A 5215-nucleotide genomic window follows, 5' to 3' on the forward strand; every position below is an offset into this window, starting at 1 on the left:
TCACATTTTGTTTATCCATTCATCCCTTGATGGACACTTAGGTTACTGCTACCATTTGGCTCTTGTGAATAATGCTGCTGTGAACATGGGTGTACAAATAGCTTTTGAATCCCTGTTCCATTCTTTTGGGTACACCCTAAAATAGAATTGCTGGATCATATAGGTAATTCTTTTTTAATTTTTTGAAAAACTGCCATACCATCTTCCATAGCAGCTTCACCATTTTACATTCCCACTAACAACACACAAGAGTTCCAATTTCTCCATATCCTCTTCAATACTTATTTTTTGTCTTATTTTTTAATAGTAGCCACATTAGTAGGTATGAAGAGCTACCTTTTTTCACCCTATAAATGATTACTAAGTTTTCAGCCTCTAAAAATATTTACAAGTGAAGATCTTGTCACTCTCCTCCCCACAGACGAATATTGTTCATGTTAGATGATATCACCTCTAGTCCTCACTAATTTGTAGCCTGATGGTATTTTTAACAACAAACTTCTCATCTATCTAAGTCTAAAGTTTGTGAGGGTCTCATCAACAGCTATTAAGTAAAAAAAGTGAACTAAAGATCTCAATATAAGTATTTAAGTTTTTGTTTTCATGATTTTAGTAGCTATAAGTTTGCTTTTACTTTGCTTTCCTTCAGAATTCCAGTAAATATTTTTTCCAAGGTATTGATATATTCTGTAAGTATGCAAAAAACTAACACATTTTAACGTTTCTAAGAGTCTTTAAGGGATAAGTAAATCCTTAGAAATGTGGGAGGGATCGTAATTATTTATAATGATCGTCACTCAAATTATCTCACCACCAAAACATTTCAAGAAATGAAGACATGTTAAAAAGCGAATTGCCAGTAAAATATGCCTACATCATTGTATTTCACGTATAATCCAATAAGAATATAGTGATTAAAAATATTCCATTTAATTTTCATTATTAATTGAAAATATCTATATTAATTCTACGTTATCCAAACAATTTACTTTTTTTAAACTATGGGATCATGATTTTTGTAAATGGCCCTTAATAACATAGAAATTAAATAAATTACATTCATAAAGTGATTTTGTCACTTTTTTATTCTTGGTGCTTTTCTGGTTTCTTGTGAAACAAAACTCTAATCCTTATGCTTAGAATGTTCCTCCTTATATAATTTTCTAAATTCTATTCATCCTTCAAAACCTAGCTCAAGTCTTCCTGTATTAGAAGATAATCTTCAGGAGGGCAGGGATTTTTGCCAGTTTTGTTTAATGCTGTATGACCACTACCTAAAAGAGTACCTAGTACTAGGAAGTACTCTCTAAATGCACATTGAATACAGGATGAGTAAATAAGTAAACAAATTAATACCCCAGATTGCATTGCTCACTCCCTCCTCTAAACTTCTATAGCATGTGGACTCAATCTATGTAATTTGTATGACTCTTAACATGTACATTTTGTGGTGAGCATTTGTGATGTCCACCAAACATTTACAGTTCTCCTTCTAGCATATGGTACAATCATATTCCCCACCCCTGTGAAGTTAGATGTGGAGATGCACTTGCTTTAGACAATGACATATGAGCAAAAGTGACAAGTGTAACATTAGAAGGAACCCCCAAGAACCACTGGGTAATTCATCACCTTCCCTTTCTCTGGCTTCAGTGACTGCAAAAGTGTCAGTATGGAGCCCTTGTCAGCCTGGGTTCCTGAGTGATGACAATAAGCAAACCTCCCATGCCAATCTGTGAAGGCCATATGGGAGGAGTGAGAAGTAACTTTTGTTGTTATAACCCTCCAAAATGTGGAGGTTATTTGTTTCTGCAGCATAACCCAGCTATTCTTGACTTGAACACACTTTGTACCTGTATATTTCTGTTCGTTTGTGTCTTCTGTCTCCAACTGGATCCTAAGCTCTTTGAAAGAAGTAACTATGCCTTAGAGTTTAGGCATAGTTTTCCCTTTTTCCAGTTCAGTACCTTCAACATAGTAGGCACTTTATAAATGTTTACTGATTGTGGGTAGTAGTGATAATAATGATGGTATTGGTGGTGGAGAAGATGACAATAACACGAAACCAATATCAGGTGTACTTTTATTTTAAACCAACCACTTTGGCCTCTGTATTTGTTTTTTTGCGTTTAATGCCTCTGTATTTTTCTTTTTAAAAGCCTATTTTAAAAAGTGGAATTTGCCATGGTTTTGGGCCTTATAAATTGGTACATTTTGATCATATTTGCTATATAACCTAGAAACCCGATCAAACAGAAACTTATATGTAAACAATGCTGAAATTCTAGCCATATAAATTTCCATGTTAAATTCAATTGTTAGCTATAAATCATAATCAGAAATTGGGATGAAGAAGATACCTCTTGCATAAATATGCTTTCAACCGGTCACTCAACTGGTTTCAAACATACGTCCCTCTTTCTTTGCTTTATAATGCCTAGCATAGTACTGGATATTTTGCAATCTCTGGAGTGGCTTCAAGGCTATCCTGTTTCAGTCTCAATGACTGTCCATTCTGGAAACATCCTTTTAGCAAAAGAAAAAATAAAGCCACCCCTGGAGTTTGGCTTGGGGTGACCATAAATGACTTTAAACTGCCATGAGCAATTTTTCCCCTGGAAATGAAAAAGGGCTTCCTACGTCAAAGTACGTGTACAGCCTTGGACAGAGGATTATGGTAAAGTTTACCATGTTTTCCTCTAAGAACAACTGAGCCCATATCTAATTTATAATTGGATCTTAAAAAGTATGATGATTCTCCTGAGGCGACTTTCTCAAGATTACTTAATGCTTGCAATTTATAGGGCACCTAAAGACTGCACCACTTAAGAATGAAGGAGAAACAAGGTCAGTCTTTCTGTTTGTTCTCCCCCAGCATGACTGTCATCAACTCCCCCCTTGCTCTGGTTCACCTCAGTCACTGATACCACTGATACCTGCTCTTTATCTCCCACTGCTCTGTTTTCACTTTTTCACACAGTCCCAGAGTTGGGATTTCTCCTCCCCCCGACCTTCATCAGTATTTCAACCTCCCATCCTTTCTCCAATTACAGTGCATATCTTCAACATTGATTCCATATCCCTGTTCTCATTTTCTCTTTCGCTAAGTGCTTTTGAGAGAGAAGATAATTGAGGTATGTCTCTTAGAGATCGCTATCTTCTGCTGACACTGAACATCTCCCCAAATGGATGAATGGGCAAAGTAATGCTTAGATTACAGACAGGAAGATATGGTGGAATACCAAATAGAGGAGAGACAGAAGGTGTAGTTTATTCTGTGGAGTCTGACTGGTGGAGGCTGAAATAAAATTAATTACAATTATGCAAAGAGAAGGTGGTCATATGAAGCTCATGAGCGAAGAAAATATAAGCCCCACTTCCTACGCCACCCCCAGACTTTCACATATGATTTTAAATTCCCGATCAATCCACTTCCCTTCTATGCTCATCACCCTTACTTCTCTCTCTCTCTCTCATTTACAATCCATCAGCACATCCAACCACCTCTACTTTAGAAACATACTCTAAGTGCATCCACCATTAGCTCTAGTCCAAGTCACCATAATATCTTGCCTGGACTATTGTGATAACCTCCAAACTGGTCTCCGCATTTGCACCCTTGCCTCCCTGTTTTACTCTCAATACAACATCCAGGATGATCTTTTGAAAACAGAAGTCACCTAATGTCATTGCTTTGCTCCAACTCACGGGAATAAAATTCCACCCCTAATGAAGCTCCCAAGGTATTATATGACCTGTCCTCTGATACTTTCTGATCTCATCTCCTACTACTCCACTCCTCTTTGCTGTTCCTTGAACATTCCAAGTACACTCCTCGGCATAGCCTGTGTAGACACTACCCTGTTTCCCCAAAAATAAGACCTAGCCAGACAATCAGCTCTAATGCATCTTTTGGAGCAAAAGTTAATATAAGACCCGGTATTATATTATATTATATTATATTATATTATATTATATTATTATAAAGACCCGGTCTTATATTAAAATAAGACCCGGTCTTATATTAATTTTTGCTCCAAAAGATGTAGTAGAGCTGATTGTCTGGCTAAGTCTTATTTTGGGGGAAATGCAGTATATCCTCTCCTTAGAAAGGTGCCTCTCTAGACTTTCCAGGGACCGTTGTCCCTCGGAGAAAGCCCATAAGCAGCAGCCATGCCACTCAGCCCAAATGCCATGATCCTGAAGCCCCACTTCCACAAATGCTGGCAGCGGCATGTGGCCAGCTGGTTTAAAAAGCCCATGCAGAAGATGCGCAGACGAAAGGACGGAAAAACCAAAGCACGCACGGCATCCTGCACCCTGCATCCAGACCAGTCAGGCTCAGAGTGAGATGCCCCAGAGTGAGGAACCCCACCAGAGTATGAACCAGCCGCTTCAGCAGCTTGGAGGCATTAAGGGTGGCCAGCATCCACAAGAAGGTGTCCTGGACCATTGGGATGTGGGTAGATCCAAGGAGGCGAAACAAGTGCACCGAGTCCCTGCAGGCTAACATGCAGTGCCTGAAGGAGTTCTGCTCCAAGCTCATCCATTTCCCCAGGAAGCCCTTGGCCCCCAAGAAGAGACACAGCTCTGATGAAGAACCAAAACTGGCTACCCAGATGACAGGGCCAGTCGTGCCCATATGAATGTCTATAAGAAGGAGAAAGCCAAAGTCATCACAGAGGAGGAGAAAAACTTCAAAGCATTTGCCAGTCTTCGAATGTCCAGTGTCAATGCCTGGTACTGCAGCAAAACAGTTAATTAATTCAGAATAGAATTGCATTTCTCTCTCATGTAAAAGTGCAGGGATGGTAGGGCAGTGCTGCCATCGCACACCATGATCCCAAGGTGGCTCCAATTATCACCATCTCCCAGTTAGCAGAGAAAAAGAAAGTGTCTTTAAGGAGATGACCCAGAAGTTGCACACATCACTACTGCTCACATCCAATTGGCCCAAAATTAGTCCATGGCACAGGTATTTGCAAAGACAGCTGAGAAATGTAGTCAGTACAAACACCATCCATTTGTTTAGCAAAGACTCTGAAGGTTCTATTATTAAAGACTTTAAGAGGATAAAGGATACTGTAGTGTTATTAGAAGTCTCTGTCATGTCCCTGCCTTTGATTCAGGACTCTGCTCAAATATATCCTTATCAGAAAACTCTTCCTTTTTTGCCCTTCTGAAAATATCCTCCCACTGTCATTTTTTATCACAT

The 5215-nt window shown here is 39.0% G+C and overlaps 1 pseudogene; it reads left to right on the plus strand.

Annotated features, from left to right (window-relative positions):
• Positions 1 to 4173: 4173 nt before the first annotated feature.
• LOC109452179 (large ribosomal subunit protein eL13) lies at positions 4174 to 4765 on the plus strand (annotated as a pseudogene).
• Positions 4766 to 5215: the final 450 nt, after the last annotated feature.

The sequence above is a fragment of the Rhinolophus sinicus genome, linkage group LG05, assembly GCF_036562045.2.
Source record: "Rhinolophus sinicus isolate RSC01 linkage group LG05, ASM3656204v1, whole genome shotgun sequence".
NCBI lineage: Eukaryota > Metazoa > Chordata > Mammalia > Chiroptera > Rhinolophidae > Rhinolophus > Rhinolophus sinicus.